This window comes from Xiphophorus couchianus, chromosome 16 (assembly GCF_001444195.1).
Source record: "Xiphophorus couchianus chromosome 16, X_couchianus-1.0, whole genome shotgun sequence".
NCBI classification, from domain to species: Eukaryota; Metazoa; Chordata; class Actinopteri; order Cyprinodontiformes; family Poeciliidae; genus Xiphophorus; species Xiphophorus couchianus.
This window is the reverse complement of record NC_040243.1, coordinates 8366008-8379225: the sequence shown is the minus strand read 5'-3', so window position 1 is coordinate 8379225 and position 13218 is coordinate 8366008. Positions and strand designations below refer to the sequence as shown.

At 37.2% G+C, this 13218-nt stretch overlaps 1 long non-coding RNA gene across 1 annotated transcript in view; it reads right to left on the bottom strand.

The window, feature by feature from the left end:
• Positions 1 to 490: 490 nt before the first annotated feature.
• The window catches only part of LOC114159557 (uncharacterized), a 16439-nt gene continuing 3711 nt past the window's right edge, over positions 491 to 13218 (bottom strand). The window contains exons 2-3 of the long non-coding RNA XR_003598617.1: positions 11758 to 11766; positions 491 to 502 (exon numbers count right to left, since the gene is read on the bottom strand). This is a non-coding gene — a long non-coding RNA (uncharacterized LOC114159557). The remainder of the gene's footprint in view (positions 503 to 11757; positions 11767 to 13218) is intronic.

Below are 13218 nucleotides of genomic sequence, written 5' to 3'. Positions count from 1 at the left end.
AGAATAAATGTTTGTGACTTAGAAGCAGTGTGTTTTTCAGGAGATTAAATTTGACAGCGAGTTTATATGTAGGGGAATTTAAAACATGGCATTTAATGCTTAGTTGGTTGCATTTGTTGACAAGAAATGCCAATTTTATCCTAATCAGTGGAGATTTGAGGAAATAAGTAGCCCTCATAAATGTGGTCAAATATTAAATTTATCATATAAATTACAAAGAGTAATTTGGCACATCAGAACTCCAGGTCTTGAATATTTCTATCATGCTGATTTTTCACCATAAATCATCCTGAAATCTGTTACCATGGTAGCCCAGAAAAAAGAACCATGTTGCTGAAAGGAGAGATGTGGTTTCAAATAGGTTGTAGAAAACGCCAGTAAAATCTATGTAGTTTTCCCAATCCTCTTACTGTGGAATCAAATCATTAACTGGGGATTTGCCTTTCTCCCTACCCTTTACCTTATTTCTTAATTATAAATGCAGCTGCTGGTGTCTAAGGTTCTGCTGTTAAACGCAAAAAATCATCTGGCTCTCCAATAAAATGTGAATTCTGAGCAGCACAAGCTCTCATATCACTGTATATTGTGTTAATCATGAGGTGTCTTTCTATTGCAGTAACCTTTTCCAAGCAACAAGGTTAGTTTTCTGGGCCATTCTTCTACCTCTCTTATTTTCACTGCAGTAGAAGTTCTGCATCACATTTTTAGAGTGGTCTTCCACACAAGAAACCAACTCTGGTATAGACCTTGGAGCATAGTTGACGTTTTGTGGTGGGAGGCTGCTAAATGTTTGTCCCTGGTTATTCCCAGCATTTTGCTTCCTTCAGTCATCTCCTTCATATTTTAAAATAAATTTTACAACAAGAGTAATTGGTATGTCAATTGTAATGCACACCATCCACATCCAGTCATTCATCTTTATTATCACAGTGTGATACACTGCTGCAGTACATGCATAAAATAGTTAACCCTAGGGGAGGTTTTAATTAAAAGAAAGAAATAAAATCTGGGCTTTCACTCGTCGTCTACTGCAGAGTGATAGACAGCAAACACTATTGGCAAAGTCAATTTTTAAGATTTGTTACAGACTTGCTTTAAGTTGGAATGAAACAGATATGCTGCAGCTGCATGGATGATTAACTGGGGCTTTGCTTTGAGGCATACTGTATTAATGAACTACCATCTTCCTCTAAGTTAGGACAAAATTTGGATTCAATTCTAGAGTGCAAATGGTGTCAATCATAGGTTATGTCTTGAGATCACAAATTCTGATGTTGCTTTCTCCATCCAATATTCACTTTTCAATCTGAGTAGGAATAAACACAGAAGTCTGCCTGCGTGAATTTCATTAAGGGGGCATTCATGTCAGCCCTGTTAATCTGCTTTAGTTGAACTCTAGTCTGTTTGCCTAAAAAGTCAGATTTGTTTGAGGAGGTGTGAATGCGTAACTGAACTCTGATGCGGCCCAAAACAGTGAACTTTGGTCTGGCTAGAAACCTAGGTCTCAGTTGGGTTGAAGGTACCTCTGGTGCAGAACGATTATGTATGTGAATGCCAGGTGAACTGGAGGTTGGTTCAAAAGCAGAAAGTGGATAATAGCAGAGGGAATTCTGGGTAAATACGAGCAACACAAATTCTCAGTGTCGCTTGAGTGATGGCTCATGGTCTGATGTCAAAACCAACAGATAAATTCAACAACTGCTAAAATTTGATGCTACTTCATTTTTGTCTACATTTTGTGAAGGAGGAAGTCAGAAGTCTTCATGTTTTCTTCCGTGGTTCTCGGTGCAGCGCTACCACATATGAGAGGGTAAACAGACTGCTTGAAGGGTTTGGTTTATTTGACATAGCGCAGTGTGAAAGCGAATCGCATGAGGTAAGATTTTTACAAATGTTAAAATTTTTGTCTTGAAGTCAATCTGATTCTACTGGACTATCAAGTGTTAAAAACGCTCTTTAAGATTTGGAATTTGAAAGTTTGGAGTTTGGAACCAGTTTCCTCTAGGTTTAAAGTTACTATATTGCCCCTATGCAAATAGGCACAGTAAGATCCTCTTCAAAAAGCATCTGACTGCGCCAAACTATTGGTCTTATTTAGGTCATTTCTCTGTAAAAAATATCATAAGGTGCCGTCCGGTTAGATGCACAAACAGGAAATGATGCAAACCAAAACTTGTCATATTATTGTATAGCTTTTGATGAGTAAAGGAGACTGGAATCGTATGTACTGGCAGCCCTTAGAATTTGCGGATTTAAACCTTTTGCAAGGTAAGAAGATTAACATTGATATATTTCATAGGTATGCTTAGCTATCAAATATTCCATTATGGAGAAGAAAACAGAACTCAAAGTTTTATCTAATGAGCTACCTGAGGGAGTCAGCGAAGGCTGTTGAATTTCACTGCACCCGCAAGCATTGGCTGCCAACTGGTAATACTGAGAAGGTGTGCAGACTAAAGAGAACTTTTGTCTGGCTTATCTAGCTAGAAATATATATATTTTGAAAAGTTTTCAACTTTTGTCCCTTTTTTTGGTAAGGTTATGAGCTTCTGTCTTTTAAGCCTTTGTCATAGAGTTCTCTGTGAACCCAGAATTGCAGTGGAATCAAATCATGCGTAAATACCCGCTGGAGGGACTTTGTTATATGGCTGGCCTGGAAAGACCGTGGGATACCCCCAGAGGAGCTGGCCTAAGTTGCTCGGGGGAGAGGAATCTGGGCCTTCCCTCTTAGGCTGCTGCCCTCTATGATCCAACCCCGATAAGCAAAACGTAATAATAAAAAAAGCATATTACAGGTCTTGGTCAGGGTTTATTTCCCAATAGCCCATTACTGGCTTGAATCTGGATTATGGAAAATGGTGTATTGTGATGGTAATGTAAAGTAGCCATGTGTTTCTTTCAAAAATTAATCTCATTGGCTGTAGCCAATAATATAAGCATTGTATTGAGATGTATGTATATGAGATTAGGAGCTACTCACAAAACGTCTGAGGCTTCAGCATAAGATTTAAGGTCTAATGACGCCTATATGTTTAGCTAAGGAGGATTTGCTGAACAATTTATTGTTTATAATTAATTTTTAATGATAGCTTGCTTTTCATCTATTGAGATTATTGCATTATAAGCAGTTTCAATTGAACAGATCCTCAATTTGTCCTACTTGTGTTGTCTGTTTTGCAATGTTGCTGCTGTTCCAGACATTTCTGAGTGAACAGTACCCTCAGTAGAATAAATTGGGTCTATAATAGATGGCTGGAGGGTTGGATGGAGTGAATGATCACATCGCAGGTAATATTATATAGAAAACGATTAAAATTGTCAGATTTGATGGGAAGCTGATGACTCGATGCAACACTGATAATTTAGTTTCTACATTGAATCCCATTAAGGAATAAATTCTCACATCTCCAAATTTTGTTTTCTGTCAGAAAACATTATCTTGACATGGCAGCATCCATGCAGATAGGTTGCAGACAAGAGCTCGGGCTAAGACTTTTAAGGTTTCAGTTACTCTGTAGCCTTGCTGCACTGTGAGACTTAACAGTAGTAGTTTCAGTGAAAAGCCAGGCTTAAGTTGGTGTTTGCTAATGAATCACTTAAATTTTCTTACAATTTGATTGTATCCCCTTTTTTATTTCCAGAGCTGAGTGTTTACAATAACAGACTGAGTGTTTACAATAAGCATGAACAACAAATAAATAACTGAGCCCTGTGTTTGTCTGAGCAGAATCTCATGCCATTTTAGGAGCTCTACAAACAATTTCCTGTCAGGTCAAACTAACAAAGCTTGGTTTATAGGGTGAGGAGAAAGGAACTGTATCTCAACAATATTATCAGAGTTTCATAGTACTATCATTTTTACTTGTGGATATCTCATTAAATAAAGTTAAAAGGAGGTCTTTGTCTATATCTTCCTGAGGACTGTTTGTTCAAATCAAGCTTCTTTGCTGTGACACACAAAACATATCTTCCTTTAGTGTTTTCCAGCTGCCTGTGGCTTCCCTATGATCACCCGGAAACTACTGGGACACAGTGACTGAGGACTGACCTTGTCCAGGACAATCGTTCAAAGTTATTGAGCTGGGAGGGCAATGACAATTGAGGAATGCTCGGCAACACCAGTGAGAATACATCACTAGCTAAAATTGTCTGGATATTGACCCACACGAAATGAATTGACTCATTTTTGCAGCTGCCACTGCAGAGATCCAAGGGAGGCATACAAGAGAAGATATAAGCAGCCATTCTGTGCAGGTTATGCAAAATCCCACCTATTCTATTCCCATTCCTTTACTTCACAAAGAAATAGGGAAATATGTATATAAACCATAGTCTCTGCAATCATAGTGGATTTCCTTTATAGCGGTTTTAGGGTGGTTGTGCTGACAGAATGAGCCCAGCAGCATTTCTTTCTTTTTTAAGGGACCCACAATAGTTGGCATTGAATGCTGTTGAATGCTTTTTGTTTATAAATTTGCATTTTTCTGACTTGATTACTTGGCCTTTGCAGGTAGATGGTAAGACCAGACATTTTCCTGAGGAAACTGTTGGACCACAAGTTCACAACAGACAAACCATTAACATAGTTTTAAAGGGCAGTTTTATGTCCTTTCCAGGCACATAGAAACTGTGTTACTTTCAGTTTGTTATAAAAATGCTGTATATGTCAAGCATAACTTAGAAAAAAGTTGACTTGGAAATTTGACACCTTGAAATTGGCCTTTGTCTCTTTAAGAAGCTCCTTCTCTTTGCGACACTCCAGGTATGTTTTTGATGAGGTAATATCATTATAACATGATCTAAGGCTCAAAAAATTCAATTTTACAAAACCCCCTTGAAAATGGAGATTAGAAGAAAATTAATTAATTTTGCACGACTGAAATCTTTAGTGTGTCTCGAAAAAAAAAAAAAAAACAATTCTGAAAATTTTATGCCAACTAGACATACCAAGAATGGGATGAGCATCGACTCAAAGCAAGAAAATAAGATAAGACAGGCCCTTTCCCTGAAGCTGTCGGCACAGACACACAACAAAGTCAGGAATGGTCGTAAAATTCATGTTGGATTTACAATGGTAATTGTAAATTACACACAAACATTTATCACTTGCATGTAAATTAACAGTTAATGTGGCAGTAGTTAACTGTAATTTATCAGCACAAACAGCTCTTTCAGTTGAGCAGTAACAAAACACTCACTCACTCTCACCTCGACACACACACGCGCTGTGTGCGCACGGGTGCGCACGCACATCTAAACCCACTCAGCTCAAAGGAAAGGAGGATAACCCATCAAGAAAATGTTACCTGTTTGTTTACTGCAGCTTGCAAATGTGGGTGTGAAGCAATAGTAGTAATTTTTAGCTGCAGAGTTTCATAAGAGCAGGGCTCACAAATTCTGAATAAAACCTTATAAATGTTGGTTTTGTTCTCTTATACTGCAGTATATTTTCTAAAATTGTTTTCCTTATTTAACTGTGTGTGAGATTAGTAGGGATTGCAGTTTGTAGTCGTGTTTCAGTGAATGACAAGTTCTGTTAGTACAAGTGGCTCAATGCTGAACATTTTGCCAATCCAAAACTAGAAAACGGACTGAGTAAACAAGCTGGTGCTCCTGAATGCGCATTGTATTGGGCTCAGCTTCACTGATATTGCCATTGTAGCATTGCAAGAACTAAGTTGGTAATTGGAAAATATAAACGTTCAAAGTAAAAAATAAAACATATATTTATTGCAAGTTCTCTGAGTCATTGTCATCATATTTATTTGATGAAATCAAAAAATAATGCCCAAACAATTTGAACATTGTTGCCAAGCTCTTGCAGAAGTGACTCTATTCATGAACATTTTTAAAAACACATCTTGATCACACATAGTTGACTTACTTTGATGTACAATGAAATATTTACCTTTCACCTGTGATCCACTGCTATGTTGAAACTATGCAATTATAAAATTGCTCCCCAAATAATGAGTAAACTCAATTTCATCTCCAGTCTTTTTTTGTTCGACAGTCTAACCTTCCACACTCCATAAGTGCTTCTGTTTAGATGATTGTAACCTTGTTTTCATCTTTTCCGATGCTGGAAATGCTTTACGTTTTTTGTGTTTGCACAATGGTACATTGTTACACATCAGGAAGCTCTTCAAATTCAATCTTTGCCAGGGTTTTTCTGTGATAGAGTTTGCACGTTTCCCTGCGCAGACATGATTTCTCTTCAGGTACACAAGCATGCACAGAATGTTTCCAAATGGTTTAAAAACTTGTAAAGGAAACCATTGCAGTGTGTGTTTCCATTAGTGGTGGCTTGTCTCACTTGTTCCCTTGCTGTTGCATATTTATTTATTTTTTGTTCTGTGTTGAATATTTTCAAAACATTATCTAACTCTAATGATAAAATTTCCCCTTCTGACTCTAAAATTTGTTGAAAATTTTTAGACCAAGCTGTTGGTAGTTAAATTACTTAAATGCATAAACATTTAAAGACAATTATTTATATAAATAATTATTTGTATTTTTTTTACATGTATTATTAAATAATTGATAAATTATATAAAATTTAATTTTATATATTATTATATTACTATGCAAAAGAGTGGGTATTGGTTTAGGAATACAGTTTGTAAAGTGACCTTTCCTGGTTATAACAATCTGAATTATTTTAAAATGCTTGAAGGAAGTTTAAAGTACTATACTTTTCAGCTCAAGAATTCCTTCTGCATCTACAGTATTTTCCTTATTGTTCCCTACATTTTAATCTAAGAGTAGTACAGAGCCAATTGGAAGCACAAACTGTCCAGAAAGAGTTCTGCACAATCCCCTTTAAATAAAAAAAACACATAGTTTATATTTTGTGTTCCTAGATAGCTTAAATTCTGCTCTGTAGTTTGTGTTTTTCAATCCTGATCCTCAAGACACATGAACCTGCATGTTTTACATATTTTACTAGTCCAGCTCAGCTGATTTAAATTGGTGGCTGATTAATAGGCATTTTCTGAATCTTCTGAATCGGGTGTGTAAAAGCAGAGAAACCTCTAAAACATGCAGGGCAGTGTGCCTTGAGGATCAGTGTTGAAAAGCATTGCTATAGAGGCTGGAACACCAAATCTACTTTGACTCCATGACTACAATTAAGATGCACTGCTTGTCAGGATTTGTTTGTGATAAGGCAAGGGAATCAAGTAAAACTGATGTGAATCCTAATCTAAAGACGACACCCAAGCTGTTGGATGTGATTGCATTTCAATGTGTCAGATGAAAAGGGGGTGGGAGCTAATATACTTGTCTGAAAAGAAAAAGTAAAAAAAAAGAAAACCTAGTCAAAAGTGGTCAGTTGAATTGAAATTTTCTCAAAACTGTGTTACCTGTCAGAAAAACAGGAACAGTTATTTTGTGGCTGAAAAACTTATATAGCACAAGCTATATAAATTGCACTCTGAAACCTGAATACATTTTGAAGCATTGTCACCTTGCTGCTCACCTTGTCACTGTCTTGGTTACAAAGGTCATAACTGTAAATAGGAAATCCTAATAGGCTCTATAGAGTATGCTAAATGAAGTGCAACAGAACCCATTAGAGGCTCTAAATTGTTGTCATGAAATTTGGTTTAAAATGAGAACAAACTTTTCTGAGGGGAATTTCTTATTAAACCAGGCTTCCTTTGCACACACACGCGCACCCACACAAATTTGACCTCTGTATTTATCCTCTTGGCAAATAATGAACATCAAACTAAGAGCTATGAGCATTTTCAACTCAGATACCAAAGGGAGTAACCGCACACAGTTTTGCTTCCAACAAAAGAGCTAACCTACAGTTTTTTTGGAGTACTAAAATCTGAGCCAAAAATATGTCCATTTTTTTGTCATTTCATTTTGGTAAAGGAGATAAATGATAATTACTTTTCAAACTCCAATTGTTAATGATAAAATAAGAAATTAGTTTCATGACACTGCTGTTGCTCAGTAGCTATTTTTAACAACAATATGTGCAGTGAATTTCCATCAGAACTTTTATGTAGTCATTGTTGGCACATTCACTTCATAGTAAGAGAGATTAACAGTAAAAATAAGGCGCAGTGGCTCAAAGTCCACAGGATGAGGATGGGATACAAAAAATGTATGAAATGATGCTTCCTATGTAACCATAAAGATCATTTTTGTTGTGTTAATCAATATAAAATAGATCATTTCCAATGTCAGAAAGTGAGCTAAAAGATACTGGCTGGTTCATACAATTATGAGTATGACAGTTATTTTCAGCAAGTGAAGTTGCTGAATAATGGAGAAACTATGCAAAGTGAAATTAATTGCCACACAGCATCAACGTGTTTGATTGCGCCTTATTTACATCCTCATCATTATTATAATTTGTCACGGCTTCTCGTTATGGTGGTCATTTTACTACGTCATGTATTTCATAATAATTATAAATGTGGATCATCATATTTTAGCAGTTCACTGTGATTGCCTGCTTGTAGGAACTTGTTTTTATCTGTGAAACAGTCAACGTAAAATGGGGAAGTATGCAAAAGAGCTCCATAACCATATTACAGAGAACATCTTTTCTTACTATTGTTTTTTTTACACCATCTTTCCCTTCTCAACCGTCCCACACACGTTCTTTTATAAGTGTTTTTTTTAATAATTATAAAAACTTGTTTGTTTTTTTACTGTGTGATTTTGGGAACTGGAAAGCTAACAGGACACCCTCATCACATCACTAACATCCATCTCGCTCTCCCCAAGCGTCGAGCTACAGGTTTAAGAAACTCTTAAGATCATTAACAGTGCTCCTCACTATTCCTAACATTTTGTCACAATAGAAGCTCTCTTAAGACCTAAGATACTTTGTGTACATTGTGTTGTATTTACTGTGTGAAATTCGAGCCCATCTACTGTATAGCTCATATCTATGGGGCACGTCAAGATGGCGCCGGCGCAGCTGGCTGCCTGCAGACGCAGCTCCCGTCGTGTGTATTTGTCTGTGTATATTTGCTATAACCGATTAATGATCCGTGCTTGAAGAACCCATGGATCATCAGTTGGGCTTCCACAATGGCTGGATGTGGTTCTGTCGATGTTCTCCGCGTTCGTCTGCTACTTTTTATGCTCTTGGTGGCGGAGAACCTCGCCCAGCGGAGTAGCGGCATTGTTTGCTCGCGTGAACGGCTGATTGCGCTGAGAGGGCCTCTGCTGCTGCCCGGAGACGGGCCTGTGGTTCCGGAGGAGATGACGGGGCTGCGGGTCTGGAGTTAAACGGAGGTAGAAGAAGAGACGGCGCAGGCCAGCGTTACTGGCGATTATTGTGGGGAACGTGAGGTCTTTGGTAAATTGGACAGACGAACTCACGGCGCTGGTTAGGACCCAGAAGGAGTACTCGGAGTGCAGTATCTTCTGCTTCGCGGAAACCTGGCTACACTCGCTTATTCCGGACTACAGCGTGGAGGTTCCTGGATTTTCCTTGGTGCGGGGGACAGGGACTTTTCCAAGAGTCGGAAGAAGAGGGGCGGCGGGATTGCACTTATGTGAGTGAGAGGTGGTGTAATCCCGGCCATGTTAACGTGAAGGAACAGATTTGTAGCCCGGACATTGAACTTCTGGCTGTGGGAATGCGGCCGTGTTATTTACCGAGGGAGTTTACGTCCGCCATTTTGATCGCTGTTTACATTCCCCCATCGGCTGATGCAGCGGTGGCCTGTGATGTCATCAGCTCTGACACAGCCAAATTCCAGACTAAACACCCGGACATTGCTATTGTGTCTTGTCTCTTGTCTTGTCTCTATGCTGTAACTGCGAAGTAATTTCCCTGCTGGGATGAATAAAGTACTTCTATTCTATATCTGTAGCATAGTATTCACTATAATACATAAAACCAAACTAAAGGCAAACAGGTTAAGTCCTGCACGAAGTCAAAAAACAGTGAATATGAGAAACTGCAAAATAACTAAAGTGATGGGCTGCAAAATATTGATGCTCAACATTGTCAAGGGAGTAGCTGTTGTGGAGGTTTAGAGCACAGATGGCAAACATGAGTTCCTTTCTAAATCATAACCTTGTCCTCAGGACAACCTGGCCCTGGAGAGAGGATCAAAGAGCTTTAACATTTTATAGAAGGGCAGAAACAGAAGCATTTGAGGCTTTACCATTTAGATTCTTGAATTTAGTTACATTCAGCATACCATGTTTTAATTGTCTGTGCATCATTGTTTTGTATGCTTTGCAACATTTTTTTTGAGGGTTTTGAGTTCCAGTTACCATATTGTTTTTTTATTGTGTAGATTTAGAAGTATTTTCAAAATTTGGAATCTCTATGCACCTCGCTTTATACTGGGTCCCATAGTATAAGATTAAGATCAATAGTCTGTATTTTTTATTGCAAAAATGTAAATTCCTTTTATTTTGCAAAATTCTGTTGATTTTTAAAACAGAATCGTAAAAATCTAAATATGTTTGAAATTAAAGTTGATTCTCAAAATATGTTGTTTCAACTTTAAGGACTTTAATTTCAAAAGACATTTTCAGATTTTACCCACAAACCCAACTGGGCATTTATATGGTTTTTTTCTCTGAAATCCAGGTTGTCAAACTCGACCACCAATGGGGCCAAAAGCCAAATATGTTTTTTTTTTTGCTTTCTGAGCATTAGTGAAAGTTTTGTTAAGCTCAAATGAAAAAAAACAACCTTAGATTCTCTGATTACTTTTCCTTTTCTTGTTTTTTACACATTGTGTCTGACTGTGGGAGAGGCATCTTTTAAATCCCCGGTCTCATTAGATGTCAGGTTGTTCTGGGTAGCAGGGGAGGCTTGATCAGAACAGTGTAAATCTGATTTGTTGCTTTGATCAGTGGAGCGGGCGAGTGTGTTCAATTTAATTTTTCACTTTGGGATGTGGTGAAATATGGTGGTGGAGCTGCAGGCCATCAAAAATATTCTGTCCAAGAAAAATTCTTATAATGAGAAGACGGACATAATGGGTTTTTTTGTCACTGCACTGCATATGCAATCTGAAGATGCTGTCTTATTTCTACACTGCATTGCCCTGGCAGATACTAAATGCTATCTGCCATGCTTGGCGATGGAAACCCTTCAAACCTGCCTGTAGTAACTCACACATTGTTCAAGTCAAAGACTAAACAAATCAACATTAGATGCCAATTTTTTGGAATTAGGGTGCACTTGCATCACTGTAAATCAAAAACACAAATTTAAGCACATTAGTCAATGTTTTGGATCCAAGAATCCAGCAGCTAGGTATCTCTGCTTTTTGGCCAATACAATAATTCGATACAATGCCATCAAACCAATAGATAAACAAGAGCAGCAAACACTATTTCGATGTTCATTTCTCCTTTTAATAATAATGAACTTCAGTGTAACATTCAGATTCAAGAATATCTATCCAGAATTCTGTGATAGAAATTAAGTTATGGGATGATGAGTGTTGCACCATGCAGTGATAAGCCCCCTAGTACTTTGATCCCATCCTGAACTTTAATTTTAATGCTCTACAGACAATTCTGCTCTCAGAATCTCCCTTATTCCTTACCTGAACACCTCAGCCACAACCCCAATTTTAATGCACCTTATACACACCCATATTCATCACAATATTACATTTTGCCACATACACAGATGTAAAATAAAGTGGACTGGATGGGCTGGGTTCGGTGGGTGGGGTGTTTGTGTGGAAGCTCGGGCTGTAGTCAGACTGGTGGGCTCCCGTTGGCAGGATCCAATAATTAGACTTCTGAGACAGAATGAACCTCAAAAGATATTGTTAAAAAGAGGAAAATGAGAGGGTGAGGATTGCATGTGTAAATGTTCTGGAAAAACAAGTTCTCGTAAGGCCTAGGATTGCATTGGGAACAGCTAGGCATGATAGTTTTCCCAATTTCTTATTCCACAATTTCTTTGGAAACAGTTTCATTTTTAATCCAAACATTAGTTTTACTAACACAATTCAAATTGAAAAATACTTTATTGATCACAAAGGAAAATTAAATAAAAAATGTTGTTCATAATCCTAATACTATGTGTTCTGGTATTGACATACAGTAACATAGTGTTCTGTATTTTGTTCACTCTTGTGCTTTAGCCATGAACCTTACTTCTGTTCTGTTCTTTGTGTGTTAGTTATTATTTTAGAGGAAATCTTAAGCTTTTCATTAAGTGGATTCTTTTGTGCTTTTAGTTCCCCTTTGTATTCATTCAGTGTTCATTATTTACTTCCCCTCAGCTCTATAATTTATATCCCCACTTATCTGCAATGCAGTTTATTGAACTTACCTGGTTCCCAGGTCAATTGATTACTACATTCCTCTGCATTTTTAAACAGGTCTGTTTATTTCACTCATCATTGGATCTTAAGTTGTGCTCTCATGCTTTGTCTTTCTCCCAAGGTTTTCCTTATTGTTTGTACTTGTATGTGTAACAGTTATGGACTAAGCAGCTAACTGCGGCTACAAAAGCAGCATCAGAAGAGTGGCCTTTAAGGAGCCTGAGGTGTGAAAAAAACAGGAGGCAGTGCTTTTAGTTTTGGTGAATATATATTAAGTGATTTGAATAAAAAAAAAAAAACATACAATTACAACAACACAATGAGACACATGAGAATTGACTCAGAATAAATTGTTTTCCAAATCATAAAGTCCATAGTCCATTCTTAGCTCGCCATCTTTCGATCCAGATGAGGATCTGATCCGACGGAAAAAAAAAACCTGACCTAAAAGGTCAGAAAACCCATTAAGTGTTTTATCAAAAACAATTATGTACAAATATAATACAAAGGAAATAATTATTAAATTTAAACATCTAGGTTATGCATACTAAATGCAAATGCAATAATTAGATTCTTAGTTATTAGACAAACATTTCAATCAGGTTAAATTAACCATAATTTAAATAAAATAAAACAAAAAGTATCATATTTCAAACTAATCAATTTAAAGTTAAAGTGCTAAAGTTAAAGTGCACTTCCAAAATATCAATCAAGAAAAATAAATTAATTGTCAAATACTCAAGCAGAGTGAGGGAAGGAAAATAAATAAATAAACTGCGCAATATCAACTTAAGTGTTGATATTGTGTTCTGTTCTGATCAATTTTATCTTAAACTTCAGTGCCTCAGCATCAATGTAAATGTGTCACAACACGCACAAAATTCAGCAACAAGTTACCTTGTTGAAGAGAGTGGGGCGTACTGAGCCACAATCAGCA